At 32.6% G+C, this 24,504-nt stretch overlaps 1 pseudogene; it reads right to left on the reverse strand.

The window, feature by feature from the left end:
• Window positions 1–3,085: 3,085 nt before the first annotated feature.
• On the reverse strand, window positions 3,086–16,165 carry LOC133181355 (uncharacterized; annotated as a pseudogene).
• Window positions 16,166–24,504: the final 8,339 nt, after the last annotated feature.

A 24,504-nucleotide genomic window follows, 5' to 3' on the forward strand; every position in this document is an offset into this window, starting at 1 on the left:
TTTGTGTATTTTGTGAAAATAATGTTTATGTGCATAATACTCTTAACTATATTTTGTGAAAAAGTTTATTTTCAACCGCAATAGGCCAAAATTTTACTTTTATGCGGCTGCATTTGCTTAATTCATGCCAGTTAGGGTTCATGGGCATGATATTCCAACTGTTTTATGAAAAAGATCAATTTCAGCCGCATGTGACCAAAATTTTATATTTATGCGGCTGCATTTGCTTATTTCGTGTTATTCATGGTACAATGGCATAATATTCACAACTATTTCACAAAAATGTTCATTTCCATCCGCACAAAGTACAATATATATCAAATGCGGTGAAATTTGTGTATTTTGTGAAAATAATGTTTATGTGCATAATATTCTTAACTATATTTCGTGGAAAAGTTTATTTTCAACCGCAGTAGGCCAATATTTCACTTTTATGCGGCTTCATTTGCTTAATTCATGCCAATTAGGGTTCATGGGCATGATATTCCTACTGTTTTATGAAAAAGATCAATTTTCAGCCGCATGTGACCAAAATTTTATATTTATGCGGCTGCATTTGCTTATTTCGTGTTATTCATGGTTCAATGGCATAATATTCACAACTATTTCACACAAATGTTCATTTTCATCCGCACACAGTCCAAATATATATTATATTATTTTTTATTAGTTGGAGCTGTTGCTTTCATATTTTACATATTTATTCCTTGTGACAAGGCCTTTTTTTGAGTTTTACCTACTTTTGCAAGAATTTGCCAAACTTTAACCTTGGCCATAACTTTTGAACAGTTAGTGCAAGGGCTTTCATACTGGACCTTTTATACTTCACATGTGTAGTTATTGTGACAAGACATTTCCATGGAAAATTTTGACCTTTAGTTCGACCCTCTTTTATAAAACTTTTAATCTTGAGCCTTCATATTTCACATGTGTGTTCCTTATGATATGGCCTTCCTTTGTACACCAACTTTGACCTTTGGCATACTTTTGAAAACTTTAACCTTGGCCATAAATTTTGAGCAGTTGGTGCTAGGGATATTATATTTCTCATGTATATTTTTAATGACAAAGCCTTCTCCTGGGTACCTTTAATTTGATCCTTGGACCTTTGACCTTGGCATTTGATCTGCATTTAAAAAAAAAAAAAAATCTTGTCTAAAACTTTTTAATGGTCAGTGCTTGGGTTTTCTTATTTCACAGTTATCTTTATTGAGACAAGTCCTTTCTTTGGGTAACAACAATTTTCTTGACCTTGGAGTTGACTTGCATTTGAGAAACTTTTACCTTCGCCAAAAGCTGCCATACGAGGGCATCATTAATTACTGGACACTGTAATAATATTTATTTTGCTTTTGGATATATATATATATTTATATTTACAAAACAAATCAACCACACATTAAACTTCAAATCAGTAAACAATGAGAGTACTGATTATTAATAATAAAACAAATATTCATAAGAATGATCGTGTAATGGAGTATTTAAACCACAACAATTCAAAAGTTTCAATTTATGTCTACAATATTCAAAATATTAAATTAATATCTAATTTTCTAACCACTCTATGTATTTCCACTGAAAGGTCAAAATTGTTCATTAGTGGCAGTTTCTGAACATTATATCAATTTAATTCTGAACAAATCAAAAAGGTGAAGTGAAAAGTAGGCCTATAACCAACTGCAATCTAAAACTTTTTAAAATAGTCTAATAACATCCTCTTTTCCTTCCCAGTGGCAAATGGGATAATAACATTAATTTTCATGTTCAAGTTCAATTTATTCTCTCAAACCAATTATTGGTACATGAGGTTCTATGTACAATATATACAAAAAAATATACAAGATACAGGTGAAATGACGGAAACACATGTCAATATTGCAATTGATGTTGAATAATGGCTTAGATTAATCATTAACCAATCAGTGTACATGAATGAATCTAACATACGTAAGCCTCCACAGAAGTTTTGTTTAAATACCTTTTAAATATTTAAAAAAGATACAAAATCTATTGATGAAATGCAATTCTTTTTAGTATTTGAAAGCCAAAGAATGTGGAAATATTACAGGATGAATATGAAACAAAAACTATCATTTAATGCTGAACATTTATGAAAAGAAAGAAAAATTAACTTTTCAAGGGCAATAAATTTTCAAAAAATTGTATCATTGATAAAATGATGAAAATAGAACTTTAGTATAAAGACTCTAGCAAATGTGAACTCATTATATACCAAGACAAATATATATATATATATATATATGAAAAAAAAAAACCCACATACAACTGGAAAATAGTGAACTATAAAACACTGTACACTATGAGGCAAATAATTTCAACTTACATATGAAATTTAAATTTGGTGAACAAGTCATTTAAATTGATTTAAAAATAACATCCTTTTCTCCACACACAGCAAAAATAATTAAATAAATAAATAAATAGAGGATATTCAATGTTTTGTAGATGAATATGGAATTTATTTCACGAGTGGGACAGGATTTTTTTATATTTTCATGAGTGCGAAGCACGAGTGAAAATATCAAAAAATCCCGTCTCACGAGTTGAACATTGAATTTTCTGTTTATTACATTTTCGTTGATTTTCCTTTTGCCTCTGTCTTCTCTTAACACAGTGTAATAGCTTGACGTCATAGTTGAGCGGTTGAGACGTCATAGCTTAGCAGTTGTGAGATTGAAAAACATTACTTAGCATGGATTTTAGCAACATATTTGGGAAGAAATGTGCAGTTTTAGCTCTACCAAGATGGTTAGTTACTATCTCTATCTTATGACAGGCCAGAAATTATTTTTTACTTACTTTGATATCCTTTCACACTGTGAGAGAATATCATTTTGGTATCCTTTCACGCTGTGAGAGAATATCACTTTTATTCAATTAATAAATCACAGTATTTCACTGTTGAAAATGTAATAAATATGTACCTAATTCATTAAAAAAAAAACCTAATCTAATATTCCAAAAATATAACAACTGTACCAGGTACATGGAGAAAAAAAAAGAGACAGATAGACATCATGATTATGGTACACCCTCAAAATAACTTTGTGGGGTTGCTTATGGTTGGTTGAAATAACAATATTGATTTCATTCAGTGTCACTCTCATCAGATTCAGACAAGTCAGATACTTCACCAAATATACAATCTATATCAACAAAATCTGTCTGCAGAGGCATGTCAATGAAGGAATGAATTTGACTCTCAGCGCTTTTGGCAGAAAACTCAAACAATGATAATAAATATCTGATCCACAGTTCTTCTGCCTTCAGCTTAAACATCATAAGCATGTGTTTACGCCCAATTTGATATCTATCTTCTTGTTTAGATTCAACTATAAGATTTAATAATTTTTGGTTGGTATCATCAATATATTTAAGCAAAGCTTTAATTTCTGTATTTGTCATGTGTTCCTGTTCCATTGCATGTTGGTGGAGAGAGTAAGCCTGGCAAGCCTTAATTTTGCCATCATCTAGGATGGCTGTAATTTCCAAATCTTTGTAAATTGCAGCAGTTGGTATGCTGACTTCAGCAAAAGAAAAACTTTCACTGAAGTTGCTATTAAATTCTTTGAGACACTTCTTTATTCTCTCACTGTTGGAGGACAACTGCTTAGAAATTCTTTTTGTCATTTCTTGTCCATCTGTCCAAATTATAAAAGAACATTAGAAAATTAGAAGTTGCATTCATGCTCAATTGCATACACAAATTACTAAAATTATGTAAAACACTGAAATAATTACAAAAACAAATTAAGGAAAATCATCTTATTACGGTTTAAATGGTTGGGAGTCAAAACTCATTTTTACATATACATTAATTTTGAGATATTGATGTTAGAGATAAAGATGTTAAACTGTATTTAGCAATGAATAAAAGAAAGATAAACATTTTTTTTTTACCGAAATATTTCTTCAGCAAGGACAGAATGTACTGCCTTTCATTGGCAAACATTTGCAGTTTTTTAAGATGCCCATGTTTTAATTTATTTTTCGCAGACTCAGAAAGTTCTTCTTTCCTGGCGTCCAAACTTTGAACATCTAATTGTAAAGTTTTCTTTGCTTTTTTCAATTCACTTTCTGTTCTGCAAAAGAATAAAAAAATCTAAACATCAACAGTTTTAAAATTTATTACAAGCAAAAGATAAATCTTATCAACATGCTGTTTATTCTGCTATTTGGTGTCATAACAGTATTTCACTTGAGGTTCACGTCAAATCATGGCTGACGCAAAATAATTCCAGAATCTTCCCTTCCGATTCGGGCATTTTAACACGAGACTGGAGCTGAATTTTTTTATGAGATGAAAAACAATATGTAAACTTCCTGCATTGACTAGATTCATTATAATTTAGGGCGTGCTGATTTTTCTATATACTGTATTTGAGTGGGGAGTGATTAGGTCCTGGACTTGATTTTCAAGCACCTGCTCGACTTCGACCGAAACAAACTTGCGTGCCTTGCAGGATGCCTATGTATTTTTTGGTACTAAAATCTTTATAAAGAATTGTTTTACAAGATCTGACAAGGAAACTTCTCAAAAGTTTGTTTTCAATTAATACCACCTACTCAAATTTGCGCATTTTTGGTAAGAATATACAGCAAAATTTAATACTGTTGTGCAACCGTGTTCCTTTACTAGTCACTTTTGTTAAAATTCAGATCCTTTTCAAAAAGTATATATAGCTATGTTAAAAAAAAATGCAAAATTAAGCTTTAAAAGGGGTTATAAACGTCTTTTCTCAAACTTTACTAGTTAAACCTTGTTATCTCAACTTGCCATGATTCCGATCAAACTTTAAAATGTATTCCAAGAATTAGACAAAATGAAGTTAAAACATCAAGAAAAAGTGGTTGAACTTGAGACTGCCATTTCTCTGAAAATGATAATGTTTCTTTGATAACATGAAACTAAACCATAAAACTATTCAAATGGCCATGGACAGCAATTAAGTTATAAATTAAAATTACATTTTACTTAATTTTGAGAACAAGGGCACTGCAAAGCATAGCATCCCCTTGCAAGGAGCATTTCTATAAATTAAGGCAGCACTAAACATCAATCCAAATGCAAATTATGTCACTTCCATTTCCCACAAAGGATAAACTAACCCACATACATGCGTTACTACATTCCCTTCCAACTCCGTTGTAAGAGGCTAATAAGAGCACTGCTAAGTGGAACATCTTGCAAACAAGCACATTCCTTATATGTACAGTGCAATAATACAAATAGCATTGATCCTCATATAAATAATTAGTTTTATGACATGTAAGCTCATAGGTCCACTCAATAGAGTGTTGATAAGGTGAATTTAACAATTAATAAATATGAAAAATCTAACAGTAAAGAGGTTTTTTGTAACCATATGCAAGGGACATGGAGCAATTCTATGTAGTTTAATAAAGCTACTGCAAAACTATTGTTAATTTCCCCAATGCATACCAGAATAACCACTTTGTAGTAAACCAGCTGAAGAAAAAATCTTTTTAATTATATCAGCTAGAATTTAGGATTTCTATTAGGAGAAACATTTTCAATGAGTAACTGAATGAAAAAAGGTAGATGATCAGTATCCAAAAGACAGTCCAGTACTCAGTTACTTGTGGATATCACTAATACTTACTCACAAACTTACTTTTGAATATGGCCTTTCAATAGTATTTTTTCATCCTCATCAAGGGAATCAGCCAACATTGTCCTGCAAATAATATAAATATCAAAATGTTTCATTTCAAAATATATCTGAAATGAATACATGCAGATGCAAAGAAAAATATATTTTATTAATTTCAAATACATTTGAACCTTGTTATAATATTATGAGAGATATCAAAGATTCATGATATCAGGGTTAAAATACTTAAAGAATAATTGGTAAGGATTTCCAAATCACCTCCACATATCCAAGGTATTTAAGATATCAGTGTTTGAGATACCAAAGTTTAACTGTATATCTATAGCTTGTAAATAATTTCAATCCATTAATAACATTTAGTTCCCAATTAATCTTATACAATTTGTTAAAGATTATTCAACTTTAAAAAGTCTAAATAAATTCTTTAAACTACTAGCTACCACAAAACAATTATACTTTCCATTTGATTAACCAAAAAAAAAATATTATTATTTCTAGAAATAACCATTTGAAGTCTTTGAAGTAATTCTACTTACCTCTGTGTAACAATCTGATTGGAAAGCCAACAGTACCTCTCATCTGGTGTTAAGGTGACTGTAAGAAATTGACAACGAATATAGCATTAACTGGTTATACGAGTACATATGCAAAGTGTAAAAATACATGCATGCATGGTTCTAATGAGTCATGAAAAGACAAAAAAAAAAAAAAAAAAAGGATTTCATGATAATCAGGAAAATTCTGTTTCAAAGAAATAAATATGTTACATCTGTAAATAGCAATATACAATTTTACTCGATATAAAGAAAAAACAACTCTAAGCTCATTACTCAGTAGCATTCAATCTTACCGGAAACCTATCTTCCACTTCTCGATAACTCTTTCCAGAGTAAAAACCATTCTGAGGAACTACCTTCAACAGATAAACATTTTTGATTTAGTGAAGTAAATTCATTGATAGCCTCTCCATGCTTCATCCTAATTATTTTTTTTACCTTATCAAATTTCATAAATTTATAGCATACCATCATGTTTGGCTTCAACAGCAGTGTACACATCTCTGGTTTCTTGTTGTATTTTTTTGGCTTTCTCCAGCATGGCCTTCAATCGTTCGCCTTAAAGTTATTTCAAAATTCAAATTATAAAACAACAAATATCAGTGTATCAAATAATAAAAATATGTTTACTAATAAATAAATCATACAGGAATTCTATAAATCTAATAATCTACCTCCAAAAATGGATAAGTTAAAGATATTGTCATGTAAAAAGAAATGTACCCAATTTTTCTTTTATTCTATTAGAATAATGTTCAAGTGCATCCACAATCAAATGTTGTCTATTTGAAACAGTCATTTCTTTTGTGATGGAACTGAATTTTCTGAGGTAGGACCACAATCTCTCTACACCTTCTCCATCATTTAGTCCAGTTCCTTCAACAAACCTCTGCCCATATTCAAGCTGAAAAAAATTTTGGATCAATATATTACATTTTATTTGGCAAAATTTACTTTTTGGCTATCAAAACAAAGACAAGTCTGGATATGAACATATTTAAATTAAATTGGGGATGATTCTAACTAGAAATTGTTATGCTGTAATCAATAGGGTCTGAATTTAAAGACAAAAAACTTAAAGAATTTAACATATTATCAACATATTTTGGAAATTGATATGCCAGTTAATTCACTTTGTTGACTGGTTTCCACTGTAGGGCATTCATCATCAAAACAATTAAGAAATTTAAGAATGAAAAAATTGCAGCTGACATTCTCACAAACAAGTTAAAAATAGGGTAGATTTTTACACTTGCAGATTTCATTTAAATCACATCAATAAATCTGTTTCACAATTTCAACTATTTCATTCACTCCAGTAATCACCTATGCCCCCTTAAACTTGCTATTTCCAATTTAAAAAAAATAATGCCAATTCTCCCAAACACTTAATTCAAAAAATATTCTTTTACAATAAGATATTACACAATAATTGAGAACTAGATGTGTCGTAACACCATCAATGCCCCCGCAGGTAGCCAAAATTTCAAATGCCATACTGATTAGAAATTGTGAATTTTTAAAGAAATATAAATCTTTTCTAAGTACAATGGGGATAACTGTCAAAAATCACCAGACCAGGACCAAATTCGAACTTGACCTGTATTTTCTGGTAAAATATCTTCACATCTAGGCAATTTCTACCTTATACATACATCCTTCCAAAAGTTAGTGAGGGGAAAGTGAGAATTTCCTATGTTTGGCTAAGTTCAAGAGGGATAACTCTGTCAAAAATCATCAGACCACGACCAAATTCAAACTTGACGCATTTCTATGATGTATCCATATGTCAAATTTGAATTGAATGTGTGCAACTGTTGCCAAGATAATGAACGGAAAGTCAATGATGACGGAATGACAGAACAGGTTAACACTATATGTTCCCGACCATTTTATGGGGGACGCATTAAAACTAAATGCCGAAGAATTCCAATGCCTTCACAGTGTGCTAAACGATTAAATTTAGGCAGCTGCATTTGAAAACAATCAGCATACTTTTATATTATAAATTTTAATAGAGCATACCTGGCATGCCATATTATGTGCATAACTGTGAAAAACTGGCACAACAAACTTGAAATATGCCTGTAGGTCTTTGTTTTCTTTCTGTTTGACAAAAAAATGAAGTAACAATAAATAAAAACAGAGTTTTAATGAGACAGTTAGGTCAAAAATATTTCTAAATCTATATACTGATTTTTATTATTTATACCTGCAAGTGTCTCTTTAGGCTACATGCTATGTCATACATAATAGTTCCTGGTCTTTCATCCTGCTCAGAATTGTCAACCAAGTGTTGTAGGAGGTGCACTGAATATGCCAATCTAAATAAATTCAGTAGAATCTAATCATACTGTAACTTGTAGTACATTATTCAAATGAAATTTCATGACTTGTCAACAACTATTTACATATGTACACATTTAGTATTTTAAAGAACTGACAAATTTTCCAAAAAAAAAAAAGAAAAAAAAAAAGGAACTAGTCTTTTTTCAATCACTGAACAAAGAACATCATGTACTACCTCTATATATAACCATACTTTTCCTATTTCCATTAATTGTTGCAGACTATAAAGTATATGATCTCATATCAATACACTCAAATATATGAAGTCCGTTTTTTTTTTTAAATTAATTACCTTTCACCATGTTTCAGATTTAAAAAAATCTGTGGGATATCATGTTGGCACACAGAACCAAATAAACCAGTGATATCTAATTTATCAGTCTTCTTTTTAGAACGGATGATATTTCCTGCTTGAAAATCTGAGCAATTCTGAAACATAACAAGAACACATTAAAAAAAGTTGCTGCATTTTCATTCTAACTGCATACCTGAAACACTCTTTATGTCTAACAATGATGCAAGCTGTGTATATGATGTAAGATTGGAAATCACATGACAAAAACAATCCAGACTTTTGATAGCAACATAGCTAGCCAAGGGTTTGTGAGCAAAGTAGCAGATTAGAAACCCTTGGCTAATAAAGATGCTGCAATGCATTATATGCATGATATTTCCTGCATACAATAGCCAGCAAGTTACATGTATTCATACTATGAAATTGAATCAAACTGACAATTACGATTTTATATGCATCACTATGAATTTGGTAATACTGATTCAAGAACAATAAAGATTGATATCACTAATACTAAATCACAGTTTTCTATAAATATGTATGTCATATTTTTTGGGACAGATATGCCATTTCAGAAACCCAAAATATAAACATTTATCTTAATATAACAATCAAATCAACAACATTCCTCTATAAACTCATTTACTTTTTTTGCCTTTTCTAATTATGCTAATTAATTGATACAGCCTTATGTGAACCTTCTTCAATAAAATAAAACACTTACAATACTTTGCTTTTTGGTATCTAGACCATAAGTTGACACAAATGCGTCAACTTTGTCTTGGTCCATGAAAAATCTTTCTTTTCTTCTGGGCATGCCACTTCCCTCTCCTGATGATTTCTTATGTACAAGACCAAAGTTACCATCCAAGGAAAGTATTTTAGTTACTTCACTCTGAAAATTTATATTGTTAATATAAATACACCTTTTCATTATACTTACATTTTTTCCCCAAAGATCTGTTTAGATATATTTACATTTCCAAATATTTATCCTTAAGTTTCTTTGCAAATTAGAAGATTGTTCATTTTCCCATGAACTACTGTGGATGAGCATGAATATCTCCAATGTTACATCATAATACCATACTTGATGTCAAAACTATAGTGCAAACTTTGGCTTTAAAAATGACAGTTGAATGGCATAATTTGTGGCAACTCATCAGAAAAATAATGTAAATATAAGAAATGAATTTGATTTTTGAAAATTCATGAGGTACATGAACTACAACACTTTACGCCAGCATATTTATCACGAAGCGCTAATGCGCTTTATGAACTATGCCAGCATAAAGTGTTGGCGTCATAATTCATGTCCTCATAAATCTTTAAAAATTAAATTCATTTCTTAAATAAAGACAATTTATGATACTCTTAGACCTAGATAGCTCATCATAAAAAAATGATTGCATTACAACATGTAAAATTTTAATTTGTATAGTGAAACTTACATTATCAAAACTGACAAGTGCCAGACTGATTGAAACAGATGGATTAGAGGGTCCAGTGGCTGATTTACTGAGAATTTAGTGTTTAGTGATTTATCATTAGAGATGCCCGATATTGAAATTTGCAGACTGGAAGTATACCATACTTCAGCATAAATTTTATGTAAAATTTTAGCCAATGTTAAATACACAATGCACACAAAAACCTTCATATCAAAACAGTGTTTCACACCTCTAACATGTGGACAATTAATTCACTCCTCTGTCCACTGACAGTTATACAGTGAACGCTGCATTTCATTTCCGGAATTTTGCATAGCATTGCTGACATTTATTTTTTTCATTTCTGGGATTTTTGCAGGGTTTGCGAAAGTTCACAACACTTACATGTGCCTCAGGAAAAAAATCTTATTTTCCCTTTATTAATAGCTATGCAAAACTCATTATTTAGATTTTAATGATTTATTCATCATCTATTCTTAAATATTTTTTTATAAGTAAAATCTTCAATCCTGCTTTCATTTCCGAAAAGTACTACATGAAAAATGTTGGAGATGAAAACTTTAAAATGTCGGAAATGAAAAGTTGAAAATTTTAAAAAAATTCCAGAAATGAAATGCAGCCACAGTGAAACTTGTAAAACCTGGATGCTGTATACTCTGAAATCTTGCAAATACAAAAATGTGAATACATTCACATTTTTCTTCTAATAATCTTTGTTAAAATAAGCAATGAGTAAATTTCACTTTTCAAGTGTAGATCTTATGCAAATATCTTACATGATCGAAGAAAAACTTGTTTACCCATACTAAAAAAGTCAAGATACTATATTTCAAACAATTTTCATCAATATACGTGAAATATATACCCATATCTCCCATTGAAGTTACTGTTAGATATTTCAGTTTACTAAAAAAAAAAAAAGAAAAGGCTCAATCTGATATTGGAAAAGAAGTAACAGGTATCAAGATTCACTTTTATCATTTTTACACACATACCTCACTACAGATAGGGCATTCATTGGTACTTTCAATATGGTTCTCTTCATACATCTCTCTATTGTTAAACTGAGATCTATGGAAACGATATTCATTGAAAGAATCCCCAACAAGACTTCTGTATATATCTTTCACCTGTAGGTACAGAAACAAAATATTTAAGCTTTTTGCAATAAAAATATACATTTCAAGAGATAACTGGTTTTATTGATGCTGAAAATACTGTTCTTCAATAAACTGCTGCTTGATAAACTACAGTAAAACACGCTTATAGTGAACACGCTTATAATGAATTGAAACTTATAGCAAAGTGATTTTCATTTCCCATCAGACTTTAAAATATATTGTAAACTTAACAGATAAAACGAATTAGGCTTATGGCGAAGCAAAATCGCCTGTCCCTGGCACTTCGTTATAAGCATGTTTTACTGTACTACAAAGGCAAAGATATATAGCACATCCATATATAATGTAAAATTGATGAATTTCACGGGGATTTATTTATTATAGTTTTCATGACATGAAGAGACTCAAGAATTCATAAATGTACCCCCCCCCCCCAAAAAAAAAATATTGAATTTCAATATTGCAGCATTAAAATAATGTTTCCTCTTTAATCACAAAATAAAATCTCTTTGAACAAGTAATGACTTTTCCTAACCATAAAATTTTATCCCATGAAAATTAGTGATTTAACAGTATACAATTTAATTGTATTCCAATTATATTTTGTTGTATTTAAATGTCAATTTACTCAGATGTCATTCAGTTTCTGTCATCTTGATATAAATATTATTTCAGAATTTAATCATCATGCTAAAATAAAATTTATATGAATTGAACGATTCCCTTCAGGTCAAGTTTCTTTGATTAAATATGACTCAAAAGTATATTCTTCAGTCTAATTTGAATTGCCTACTGTGACCTTTACCTTTAATGAAGATTTTAAACTCAACAAGGCAGTGCATGCATCTCATTGTGACATGTCCTTTGAATAAGATAAAGATGTGAATTAAGATATAGATCCGATTGGTTGTCTGAAACTTTTACTCCTCTCAAAAACTTCCCTAAGCCCACACTGATGCTGGCATAAAAAGCTCTTTCAAGTGTTATACCGGTAATTATTTCTTTTCTTTTCTTTTTTTAAACAAATTCCACTTCCCTCTTTTATCAATATTGCAATAAATAATGATACAAAGAAGACAACTGAGCAACATAATCATTACTACAATGCATCTCCTATCAGTCCTCTCTTAAATAGGATCTTCTATAAAGCAGTTGAGGTAAAGTTAATATATATATAATATATGTATAGAGAGAGAGAGAGAGAGAGAGAGAGAGAGATGTATATATAACAATAACAATTACCTCATCAGGTCGCACCATAACAGGAAATCCATTTTGAGATTGAATGATGGCATCACAGAAGGATTTTAAAGATAAATGCCCCTCAAGCTGAAGGACCACAGCCAATTCCATCAATTTAAGATCAAATGCAACACGGGGAGTTTCAGGAGAATAATGGCCAAAGTCTGTACCTGACCAAAGTGATAGACTCCTTCTCACACTTGCAAAATTGCATATTTATCTTATGCTGATGTCCTGAAATTCAATTAGAACCGATATAAATGTTATTTTCAGGGTTATTCTTTTTTTTTTTTAATAAATGCTTGAATAATTTCATATTGTTTACAAATTTGCCAAGGAAAACTGTTAATGAGAGTGAAATTCATTATAACAAATAAACTATATACATATGGAGGCTCAAGAACCTAAAATACTACCATTTGTGTCTGCATGTTTTTCAAATTTCTTAATCTTGATGACTTTTACTTTTAAAACATTGGTACATAATGTTTCATATAAGATCTTTGATTTAAATTTTGAACCCTTCTTTTGTGGCCCTTTCCTAGCTCTGAGGGTCAAGACATATCAAATAAACTTTAATCTGCAGTAGATGGGGATGCTAACATACAATAACACTTATAAATTTCATTTGAGACAGAATACACTTAACTTGCTAAAAGATTTAAGCTTTATTTATATGCAAATATTTGTACAAACTATTCTATGCCTGTCCTAGCCCAAGGAGTCATGACTTGATCAAAATTTAATTTTTTGTTAGGGTCTGGAACTAACCCTCATTCACTGTAATGAACTACAGGTAATGTTAGCAAGTTCACAAAGTAATGCCCCCTGGTGCAATATTTTTAAAATGCCTATTTGTAATCAATTTTTGCAAGTGTGTCCTTGATCTTGCCAAATTGTCCTTGATTAAAAAAAAGAAAAAAGGACATGATTTTAGATTTCAAGTATTCGTTGAGTGAAAGATGGACATCCAATTTTTTTCCGTTAGAAAATACACACATCATAAATTTTACAATTATTCTGCCAGTGACCTTGAACTTGCCAGAATGAACTTGGAGCAAGATCAAGACACAACTGCAGGCATAAAAAAAATCTTTGTACCATGTATAAGGTTTCAGTGAATCTACATTACAAAGTACAGCTTGGAAAAGATTGCATAGACAGACAGATGGCCAAGGTGATTACTATATCCCCACCCACCCACCTTTATTTGAGGGGGGGGGGGTATAAACAGCTTAAAGAAGGGACATTTAGCTCTCTAAAACCAATTCCCATTTACTCAGGAAACGATTCAATTTTGTACAAAATTTTAACATCTCACAATCGTGAATGTTAATTTAATACATTTGAGGTGTGTGCGTTTCTTTTTTTTCTTTTTTTTTTTTACTTGACAAAAGTACTTCCCCTTAATCTGAAGTGGGCATTTAAAAACAAAAAAAATATGCTTTTTCAGTCTTTCTTACATTCAACTGCAAAAAATAAGAAAAAAATTAAAAAATTTAAAAAAAACATTTGGAGACATAGATTATAAACTACAAGAGGCCCACGGGCCACAGCGCTCACCTGAGTAGTTTTTTTCCCTGCTGTTATTCACCTGATTTCCCCCCTTTTAATACCCTTTGTGGCCCCGCCCTACCCCAAGGGGTCATGATTTGAATAATTTAGAATCTACACAACCCCAGTATGCTTCCACTTAAGTTTCAGCTTTTCTGGCCCAGTGGTTCTTAAGAAGATTTTTGAATGACCCCACCCTATTTTTGTTTTTTCTTGATTATCTCACCTTGTTAGGGGGCTTGGCCCTTTATTTTAACAATTTAAACTTCCCTTCGCACAAGGATGTTTTGTAATAATTTTGGTTAAAACTGGCCCAGTGGTTCTTGAGAAGAAGTTGAAAATGTGAAAAGTTTACAGACGGACGGACGGACAACGGGTGATCAGAAAAGCTCACTTGAGCTTTCAGCTCAGGTGAGCTAACATTTAGAAATGTGGTTACCTGATAGGCTTATCACAGCAAGGACTTGGTGTAGGTGGTGGGACATTCCTTATGATCTTCCCTTCCAATGCATGTTTCTGATGAATTCTCATATGGGACATACATATCATTCTTAAAAAGACAAAGGAAATTTAAAAAATGCATATAAACCAGAAGGGATATTTATAAACTTTAATTTTGTAATTTTTGTATTAAATTAACGTTCATTTTAAGGAAGTTCATATAATTGTGAAAAAAAAAAAAGTAAATAAGGCCAAAAATTTGTTTGTTTGCCCTCTCCCAACCGAGGATAAAAAAAAATGGGTAGGTAGGTAGGGGCAAATATTCTTTTAGTCAAAAACACCTGCAAATTGAAGTTAAAATAGTTATTAATGAATAAAGAAAAATTTGTTTCCTGGAGGTCAAAAATTTTTTGAATCAGGCTGTTTTTAGTCAGTCGGTCGGAAGAGGGCAAACAAACAATTCTTTTTAAAGATGACCAGCTGATTATTATTTACTTTCCAAACACATGGCTTGTGAAAAAGCACTACACTGTGGAGTTTTGTGCAGCATGTTTCACAATAGTATGCTGTTGGACCACAGTCTGGACAGTAGATAATATGCATCGTCTCCTTGCCACAAAAACAACATTCCCATGTTGATGGGCACATTTCCTCAATTCTAGCCCTTAGCATTGAAGGCTGTACTGTTTCCCATCCTTCTCGTTCTTTAGTTTTTCTGGATACATAAGTCCTTACATCTATTTTTCAAAATAAAATTAATAAAATATTCTAAAGTTTGTAATAGATAACAAATTGGTTCACATGCTTAACTCTGATAACTTTGTTGCTTTTCCTTTCTTATTATTTTTTTACTAAGAGATTAGACGGTCTTGGAGGACCCATGATAGACAATGAGCAACAGATTTAAAGTAAACCAGAGAACTGTAATCCCTAAATCTCAATTGAGTCTGACACCTTGGTCCTGATGTTTGTCAGGAAAGGTTTCACAATTGTTTCCCACTTTATTCCCATGAAAAATTTTGACCTCATATTGTTGACCCACCCTTCACCCAAGAGGTCTTGGCTTAAGTGGTCTGAATCCACATAAGATGGGGATGCTTCAGTATCAACATGAAAAACATTGGTCTTGATTTTTATAGAGGAATTTAGACAGTTCATAATCATTATATACATGTATTACCATGAAAAACTTGATTCTCATTCTGGAAGTAAAAAAGAAATGTGGTGGTTATATTTAAAGTCCTTATTGCTATGAGGATGCATGTAAAATTAATTCATACAATTACCTTCCTGAACAACTGAAGTTGATGGCTGATCCAACAGTTCCTCTGTGGCAATTTTCTTTGGTTTCTTGGAACCTGAACATTTTGGCTCAGACTTCACAAATTCAATTTCTTTTCCCTCTTCCTTGTATTTAATTACTTTAATTTTTTGTGAATATTTTTTACTTCTAAGTGGCATCTTTGCTTTTAAGTGGCATATCTGAACAATAAAAATGAAAAATACCAACATGTAATTCTGGACATAATACACTCAATATTGACAAAAGCTTATCAACATATGACAATGATTTCAAATAATTATTTGACCTTGACATAGCCACTGCTTCACTATCTGATCCTCAGAATGTAACCAAGCTGTAGAGAATGTTAATATGTAAATGTTAACATAAATCAAAAAAAAAAAAATTATGTCTAAATAATACCTTATCTTAAAATATGGGATCTAGCTATCAATACATAATAGTGATGAACATGGGCATAAGAAAGGGGGGAGGGGCCTGTGTCCCCCCAACAATTTTTTTTTTTTGCGGACATAATGATATAGAATATTATAGAAAACAAAGCTACTATATTGTGTATAAATATGCTCGTGTCCCCACAATAAACAAGAGGCCCATGGGCTCATCTGAGCTCTTCCTGTTCTTAATCAGCAGATTCATCTTTCAATTGTGTGATACATTCCAATATAAATTGCAAGTTGTAGCCCCACCCTATCCCCGGGGTTTATGATGTGAACAAACTTCAATCTACACTATCTGTGAATGCTTCCATATAAATATGACTATCATGGTTTTCCTGTTCTTGAAGAGATTTTCAAGCATTTTTTCTTATATGTATTCCAATTGCCCATTATGGCCCCACCCTATGCCCAAGGTCATGATTTGAACAAACTTGAATCTACACTACATGAGGATGCCTAAATATTATGACTAATCATGACTATGCTGTTCCTTGGAAAAGGCTTTTTAAAAATATTTCCTTTGTTTTCCTATGCAATACTTTGATTGCTAATTTTGGCCCCACCCTTCCCCTGGGGGTCATGAATGTAATAAATTTAAAATCTACACTACCTGAGAATGTTTCTTTTTAAATATGACTGATCATGACTTTGCTGTTTTTAAGAAGATTTGAAAAGATTTTTCCTATATATACCAATGTAAAACTTTGTTTGCCCAAAGTGGCCCTGACCTACCTCTGGGGGTCATGACTTGAAAAAAAAAATTCTTCTTTTCTGGCCCAAATAGTTCTTGAGAAGATTTTTAAAGTTTTTAAATGACCCTAACTTTTTACTATTTCTTCATTACCTCTCCTTGGAAGAGGGTGTGGCCCTTTATTTGAACAAATTTGAATCCCCTTTATCAAAACAAACTCGTTGAAAGTGGCCCAGTGTTTCTGGAGAAGAGGATGCAATTGTAAAAAAGTTATTATCAATTCCAGTGAAGTGTGCCATTTGGCATTACGTGACAATCTATCTCGACAGATGCGCCCAGCGTAAACAATTCACGCCCCCGGTATAAGACCTGTGTGATTGGTCAAATCATTTTGTCAACATTGACACGGAAATAGTCTGTTGCACAAGCAACCAATCAGGGATAAGGAGAGACTACTATTTACCTTGAGTGCAGCTGTCCTCATAGGTTGTGTCGTAATGCAAAAAGGTACACTTCACTGGAATTAATAAAAATGACAACAACAAAAACGACTACAACAAACAACGGACTAGTTCTTTTTATGGCTTGTTATGGAATTCTTGGTGGTGCCCCCTCCCCAACTGAAAATATATGATTGTACTCCCTCCTCTAAACTGAAATTGCTTCCTTCAGGTCTGATAAATACAAATGAATAAGTAATGTTGAATTTAATTTAATATTACAAAATATTGATAGATGGGGTTAAGTCAGACATAGGTGTGAGCAAGTGTCATGTGGCTGTGGGTAAATACATTGTAGAGGCTAGTCCTTACTTTGCAAATTCATCTTTTCAAAAGTTGTGGCTTTGTGTTGGGTCAACCAAAAGGTCAAAAGGATCAAAAGAAATGATTTAGGGTGCAACAATGTATATTGTGATGCAGTGGGGGATACACATGATATGATAAATCAATACATAAATATAAGGGTATTTGCAAAGACAAATTAGCAAAACTTATTTTGAATATAGAAATCTTTTTTGTAAGAATTAAAAAAAAAAGTGAAAATATTCATTTTGGTTTATTTTTGGTTAAAAAGTAGGCTACTAAATAGACTGGGTCTATAATAGAAAAAGATTTTTTAAACATGTTAAAAAAGTGTCATGATTTAATCTATATTTCCCTACCTTAAAGATGTAGAAACTTCATGATGTATTGCGCCCCCCCCCCCCCAATTTGGCGGGGTTTTTTTCAATTGAAAAGGGCGTACTGTCATTAATTTTTTTTTCAATGCCCCATGTTCTTGGGAAATCAAAATACAAGAAGCAAAGACCTTTTTCCTGTAAAACATGTTAAAAGACAAAAATTGCAAAGGGTTCGCTACATAGACCTATAGGCCTAGATTAATCTCAGCGAGATTCGTAGAGACTAAAAGTGTTGGTACGGTGTCTCTGCGGTCACCAGACCAAAATTTTTAGTCTCTACGAAGCTCGCTGAGATAAGGCCTAGATGGGAATTGAGAAAGATGGCGGCCAAGGGACAAAACTTTTGAAAAGCGTGGCTTCAACTTTCCTCGAGTTAGTACCTAGTAAGGAGGATGAGAACGATTAAAACGAGCCCCCTTTTCAATCAGCTGTTAAAACATTTTCTTACCTTGTACTGGACTGTTGACAAATGTTGCAGAAAGGTATGCCTGCGCCTTTGACCCATGGTACTGGTGTCCATCCACGTGACCGTTCTGAAGCTCCATCTTATCACGTGACTTCACAATGGGTACGGATAACAGAGACATTAAACAGATAGGCCTATGTATCCTACAGAGTGCAATTAAAAATGACCCATAATTTTGTGGGTATTTCATTAGGAAGTGTTAATTTATCACGCAGAGATATTCATGTTGTATTGTTTCATCGATAATACCACTACTCAGAGAAGCAGCGAGGATTTTTTTTTGGGGGGGGGGGGGGGGGGGTCCTTTATACCAGCCTGTTATACTGCACCGTGCTACATCTGCAGTTTTTTTTTTATTTTCTCTGCATGACGTGAACGTCCTACTTTCATAAAATAACAAATGTAGAAATTTTTATGGTTTATAATTAAAAAAATATGTATATTATTTCTATCACAGTTAAATCTATAAGCCACCAACAGCTGATTAGCCTTTAATCATTTATATTTATTTGTAATTTTTTAATTATTATAACTTATCTGAACAAATTATACGTATAGAGGAGTTTTAAAAATACATGTACAATATTTATTATTTTTATAAATAATATACGGTCTATGTTTTAAGTACAACCATATACTAAATGTTAGGACCTATATAATTTATGCAATATGGATCTATAATGAATACAATTAACGTAAATCCTGACTTAAGCTTTAAATTGATAATGTGTTTGATGCACATGAAATATTTCTACTGATTCTGATTTAAGTATTGTGCATGGATATACGTAAGAGCTTGAAAAAAAATCAAACTGATTGTATTTTAAATATAGAAGACTAAAATAATTTTAAAAAAAAAGGTATGAATACATATAGAGCAATATTACGAATCATCTGTGTTCGTTTTTTTTAATTATATATATATATATATATATATATATATATATATATATATATATATATATATATATATATATATATATATATATATATATATATATATATAAAATATGATTTTTTAAAAGTAATCCGCGCGCAATACGTTCTGTGCGAAAGAGAGCGAGGCTTTCCGTATTGCGTCTGGTGTTACTGTTCTGAACGCTAACCCCAATAGTATATGGTATAATGGTAATACCACAGACAGCATTGAGAGCTGTAACCCCGTTAACTTTTTTGTCGGTTCAGAGCTGTAACTCTGTTCGTATCAGGTGTATACAGATATCGAAACATGTCCCTATCGCTTGAGAAAAGTTTATGAAAAGCATGCCCACAAAAGCTCTAGATATATAAAAGTGCTCCACTAAAAAAAGAAATGCGATGCAATTACATAGTGTCTTTAATAGTTTTAAATATGAACTCTGTCGTAAAATCTTTATAATAGCAAAGTATATATTTTTTTCAATTAGTGGCCCTTCTGTAACTTTCCATTTGTTAAACATCTGTTCCTTGAATATAACTCAAAATATTTCACAAATAGCAAATAGTCCAACAGATGTTCAAATTCATCTATTGATATGCACAGGAATAGAAGGAGCTGTTTTCAAAACTTCAATTAAAAATGGTCCTGTATTATTATTATTTTACACTGTACGTGTGTTAATTAGCGAAGTATTTCGAGCATGTAAATGTAGTACAAATCAGTAGAAAATGGAAAGCATACCCTGTTAATCCTTTAACTTAACTTAAAAAAGAATTGTTAACACTCCGTTAAAAATTCACTTTTCCATCGTTATCTAACCTTTCTTTCTTTGTAAGGGTTGGATGGGATGGTGATTAACCCTACATTTGGGACCTATGCAATGGTGATTCGTAGATTCTATATTGATTTTCGTTCTGTACTCAGATGTAGTTTCCTAATGAACGACAAGTAGCCTACATGTATTCGGGTTTTACTGTACACGTCAAAATACTGAGTGGTATATGTCATAATGTATGTTGTTATACGTCTCGTTCTAGAATTTTTCACGCATATTATAGAGACGTCACCATATACCGGTGAAGGGCGCTTCAAATTTAGACCTCTACTCGGCACTCAGGGCCATTGAGCAGTGGGGCCGGTTCTTTGGCGTGCCAACGCCCACCTTGACACGGGGCCTCGGTTTTTAAGGTCTCATCCGAATGACCCGCAACTTTCACTTCAATGTGCCGAGCGCTTGGCTGAGGAACAGTTGCTACCTATTTTTTATCGACTTAGGTCAGTCGCGGCCGTGATTCGAACACACGACTTCCCAATCACGGAGCGAGCGCTCTACCGACTGAACTACCGCGACGGTAGTATATGTCGTAAAGAAGCGTATTAGTGCCATGTTATACATTTTTTTAGAGTTGGTAATTCCAACTTGAAAGTTGGCTTTTTCCAACTTTAACCTTGAATTTTCCAACATTAAAGTTGGTAATTCCAACTTTAATCTTGTTTTTCCAACTTTAATTTTGGCTTTTCCAACTTTAAAGCATCTTCGTTAGTCAAGGGTTTCTGATCCGCTACTCTCCTTGCAAACTCTCTTCGTGAGTAATGGATCAAAATCCCTTGAGTAGCAAAGATGACTTTAAGGTTGGCTTTTCCAACTTTATTCTTGGCTTTTCCAACTTTGTACTGTTTTATGCGTTATGGCCATAAACCTTGTAGCTAGACTCATGTTGCTGTTTTATACATGTGATTAAAATTGAAAGAAGCGAGTTGATTATGAAAATGATAATGATGGAACTAGAAAGAACGATTTCGTTGTGTTTTCATTTACAGAATTGACACATATACTTCAGTTGTATGAAATAAAGTGTAATATCAAACACCAAAGTATAGGGAAGGTCAAGGTAAAAATAATTGACAAAGAAGATGAGCGAACAAGGCGAGCGAATTGCCTATAGTGCGACAAACATGAAGGTTTTAAATAAAATCTCAATTATAACAAAATTTTCTTTGATATTTCAGCTAACATCAAAGTATACTTTATGTAAAATCTCCACAATTTGCAAGAATCTCACAAAGATTTAAAATATTTGCCTATGAAATTGCACACACACACACACACACAGACTAAAGAGGGCAAAAATGATCATTATCTCATACTATAACGCAATTTTTCGATATGAGTGGGTCTTCGCTGATTTTCCTCAAAATTTGCGTAAAAATGTAAAGTTTTTGGTTAACAAAACCCACTATACCTTAAAAATACACTTGTATGACACAACATTCGCATCTTTCCGAGAAATACTTAAGTGCATTTAGTCAAGGTTCATATCACAGACATTATTTAAATGCCACTATTTATCAGGGGCTGCGTTTGTTTGTTTGTTTATTGTTGTTTAACGTCACTTTCGAGAATTTATCACTCATATGGAGACGCCACCACTTGCCGGTGGAGAGCTGCAAATTTTGACCTATAATCGGCACTCGGGGCCATTCTTTACGCATGCCAGCACCTACTGCGACACGGGACCTCGGTTTATACGGTCTTATCCAAAGGACCTGTCTCCACGTCCCACAGTGGGATTCGAACCCGCGACGTAAGGATCAACTCCTTGCTCCGCGACTCTAGAACAGACGCTCTAACCACTGCGCTACTCAGGGGCTGCGTAGCGTAGTGGTTAGCATGTAAGTCTCGAAGAACAAGATGTGTTCGTGAAACACTGATGCCCCCGTATGGCAACTTAAAGCAAAGGTTAAACTTTTTCAAATGCAAATCAAATAAGTTGGTACCCAAAGTAAAGGCTTGTCTCGAGGAATGTTCCTGTGAAATATGAAAGCCCTAGTAGCAACCATTGAATAGATATGGAAAAAGGTTTTCAAAAGTAAGTCAAACATCAAGGTCAAGGTCAAATGGTCAAAATTAATGGTGCCTAAGGAAAGGCATTCTAACAAGAAATATACAGGTGAAATATGAAAGCTGAAGAACCAATCATTCAAAAGTTATGACCAAGGTTAAAGTTTTTCAAAAGTAAGTAGGTCAAATTCCAAGGTCAAGGTCAATGGATTACAATTGTTGGTATCCAAAGGAAGGTCTTGTCACAAGGAAAAAACATGTTAAATATGAAAGCCCTAGCAGCAAATTTTCAAAAGTTGTGTCCAAGGTTAAAGTTTTCCAAAAGTAGATCAAAGTCCAAGGTCAAGGTCAAAGTTGTTGGTATCCAAGGAAGGTTTTGTCACAAGGATTACATATGTGAAGTATGAAAGCCCTAGCACTAGCCGTTCAAAAGTGATAGCAAATGTTAAAGTTTTTCAAAAGTGGGTCAAACTCCAAGGTCAAGGTCAAAGGCCAAAGTTGTTGGTATCCAAAGGAAGGTCTTGTCACAAGGATTACATATGTGAAGTAGGAAAGCCCTAGCACCAGCCGTTCAAAAGTTATAGCCAATGTTAAAGTTTTTCAAAAGTAGTTCAAACTCCAAGGTCAAGGTCAAAGAGTCAAAGTTGTTGGTATCCAAAGGAAGGTCTTGTCACAAGTATTACTCATGTGAAATATGACAGCCATAGCATCAATTGTTCAAAAGTTATGGCCAAGTTAAAGTTGGGAAAAATTTTGCAAAACTGGGTCAAACTCCAAGGTCAAGGTCAAATGGTCAATTATGGTGGTACCCGAAGAAAGGTCTTGTCACAAGGAATACACATGTGAAATATGAATCAAAAGTTATGGGCAATGTTAAAGTTTCTTTTGCGGACAAACAGACAGACAGACGGACAGACAGGGCAAAAACTATATACCCCCGAATCTTCGATACGGGGCATAAAAATGATACTAAGGATTTTTATTGCTAGGGTTCGAACCCCACGAATACCACATTATTTTTTAATGACAGAATAATTTTTGCAAATATAATTTTCCTCGGAGAAGTTTTGTTTAACACAATTTCATAATTTCAATAATGAGAACTTGATTCTAAATGCTAAATTCACAGATTGAATATGATTTTTATATATCTGAAGCTACATGCATTCTGCGCGCCTTGTTCTCCTTTAATTGCTCACAAATATTTGTTTCAATGCATTAAGTTTGCATTAATAAAGTTAGGAATAATTTTAAGGGGGGGGGGGCAAGAAAAGGGGTTAAAAGTGCTCAAATGCCGTAAAAGTTGGAAAAGTAAAGATTAGAGTTGGCATTACCAACTTTAAAGTTGGAAAAATCAATATTTAAAGTCGGATATTATTAAAGACTGAATGTTGGATTGTAAGACAATATCTAAGGTTGTTGCAAACTAACATCTGTCTCGGGTTATATTTCATGCAATGTAATTCAATTAAAGATGTTCCTATTTGGGAACATAATGATAGGAAACCTGAAGCTCTTGGCTTCTCATATTTCCTTATCGCAGAGATAAAAACAAAACAAAACAAACAAACGAAAATATCCCAGTTATTTAAGGTGAAAATGTCATTTCTGTAATTACACAATGATAAAACAAACAAAATAAAAAAAGATGAAAACAAACACCTGTGTGGTTTTGTTGTCTATGTCAAATTTATGCATGAAATACATGTATAGAGATAACGAACAGTAATCAAGCCCAAAAGTTAATTGAACAATACAAATCGGGAGCAGAGCAAACACAGACCTAGCTCTTAAAACATCAGAGATGGGATCAGGTGCCATTGAGGAGTAAGCATTCCACGCCGTATGCTCATTGTTATGATCGGCAAACGGTAATTCCGTATAGACAATTCAGTGTTTAAATAATGGCCTAACAATTATAGTATGAAAAACATCAGTCAGCATTTGACTTGATGATAGATTGTCTTTGCTGACAAGGTCATTGTATCGACCA

The sequence above is a fragment of the Saccostrea echinata genome, unplaced genomic scaffold (genome assembly GCF_033153115.1).
Source record: "Saccostrea echinata isolate AGI-Se365-2 ecotype Australia unplaced genomic scaffold, CSIRO_AGI_Sech_v1 ptg000008l, whole genome shotgun sequence".
In the NCBI taxonomy this organism is placed as follows: Eukaryota; Metazoa; Mollusca; class Bivalvia; order Ostreida; family Ostreidae; genus Saccostrea; species Saccostrea echinata.